The 2,054-nt window shown below is 40.3% G+C and overlaps 1 pseudogene; it reads right to left on the reverse strand.

Annotated features, from left to right (window-relative positions):
• Positions 1–203: 203 nt before the first annotated feature.
• LOC147364363 (52 kDa repressor of the inhibitor of the protein kinase pseudogene) lies at positions 204–1,486 on the reverse strand (annotated as a pseudogene).
• Between the last annotated feature and the right edge of the window lie 568 nt (positions 1,487–2,054).

Below are 2,054 nucleotides of genomic sequence, written 5' to 3' on the forward strand. Positions count from 1 at the left end.
TTGTTGTTTAGTCACTAAGTCACTTCTAACTCTTTGCGACTCCATGGACTATAGCCTGCCAGGCTCTCCTGGTCATGGAATTTTCCAGGCAAGAATACTGGAGTGTGTTGCCATTTCCTACTCCAGGGAAACTTCCCAACCCAGGGATCAAACCTAGGTCTCCTGAGTCTCCTGCATTGGCAGGCAGATTCTTTACCACTGTACTATCTGAGGTCTGTGGGATTTCCAAGAAGTTTCATCCAAGTGTTAAGTTTGGTTATCAAATTTATGGCTTCCTCAAACCAAAATCCATACTAAGTTTTAACATTTTCCATCACCTCATTAGTGAATGCAATGCCGCAGTCATCCTGCTAACTGCAAAGAAAACATCAAAGATTTGCCCTCTGGAGATTTTCTCCAAAGACTCTTGAAAATGATAGGACTTTTTAAAAAAGGTTAAGATACGACACTTCAAAGGACAACAGTGATAAATATGAAATGAAAATCTGTTGATATACTGCAAGGACAAATGGTCGGCCAGCTAGACTGTTATTTCATCTCAAATTTGTATCACCATGGATACCATCTAAACATAAAACAAGTGCTTGCAGGAGATCTATTAAAATTTCAAAAGCATAATGCTTATCTGTCCACTGAGAAAATGATAAATTTCCTTCAGGTCATTACCCTTCTCATTATTCTGAGAAGAAACAGAAATTACATCGTCAAATTCTGAAATAGTTATGGTAATTGATGGATAAAAGAACAAACTTCCTCAGTTGTTTTCAGTGCAACAGGTATGCCCATAACAGACACTGATCTTGCCAACCAAGTGCATAAGGCACAGGAGGCATAGCGTGTGCAGATAGCTTAGGGATGGTGGTGGTGGTTTAGTTGCTAAGTCATGTCCGACTCTTGTGACCCCATGGACTGTAGCCTGCCAGGCTCCCCTGTCCACAGGGATTCTCCAGGCAAAAATACTGGAGTGAGTTGCCATTTCCTTCTCCAGGGGATCTTCCCAACCCAGGAATCGAACGCAGGTCTTCTGCATTGCAGGCAGATTCTTTACTGACTGAGCTACAAGGGAAGCCCCAAAATACTTCCCTACAAGTCTTGAGGCAACAGTGTTCATTTTTGAAGAAAATCTACTGGACACAACGTCTGACTGGCCATGACTGTGCTCCATATTTAGTCCTACTTCTTAGTTATTCCAGTGTGAAATTATACAGCTGGCATTTCTGTGTCAGTTTCATGAGGAGGGAAGCCTACAGGTTCTTCTCTTGAGGATGAAATTTATCAGCATAGCTCACCAGCATGGTGTTCTTCCTCTGATGTGTTCACACATTGTCATGATTATGAGTCTCTTACTTCCCCAAGGGTTTCTTTTAGCAGCTGACTCTGCTGTTTCTCCACAGAACATGTTAACTGGTGTCACCTCTTAGGACCTTCTCACTGCCTTCTCACCAGGATTTGTCTTGCACTTCAGCAATGTTTGAGATTCATCAAAAGCAAAGAGAATTTATAGGAGTTGTCAGCCTCATGTCCATCTAGAGGTAGGTTTTGTTTTGTATATAAGAATTGAAATTTCAGTGCAAGCTATTATGTTTAAAATAAGGGTATATTGTACAGCATAGGGGAATATAGACATTATGTTGTAATAAGTTTAAATGGAATCTACCCTATAAAAATATTGAAAATGTTTTACACCTGAAACTAATATTGTAAATCAACAATGGTAATGTGGTGATGTTGCTCAATTGTGTCTGACTCTAGCCCACCAGGCTCCTCTGTCTATTGAAATTCTCTAAGTTACTATTCCCTTCTCCAGGGGATCTTCCTCACCCAGGGTTCAATCCAGATCTCCTGCATCACAGGTGGATTCTTTACCATCTGAGCTACCAGGGAGGCCCTCAAAATCAACTACATTTCAACTTTAAAAAAATTTCTTTTAAAGAAATGTCAAAGGTTTTTAAGTGTTTCCATTCTCGTCAACAGTTAAAGATAAAATGTCTTCATCTAGTTCATCTCCTTCCTTTGTGCTGGGTCTGAGCATTGCTGTTTGTGTCCTTATATTT

This window comes from Bos grunniens, chromosome 10, assembly GCF_055505025.1.
Source record: "Bos grunniens cultivar Pamir isolate PY7600 chromosome 10, Bosgru_T2T1.0, whole genome shotgun sequence".
NCBI classification, from domain to species: domain Eukaryota; kingdom Metazoa; phylum Chordata; class Mammalia; order Artiodactyla; family Bovidae; genus Bos; species Bos grunniens.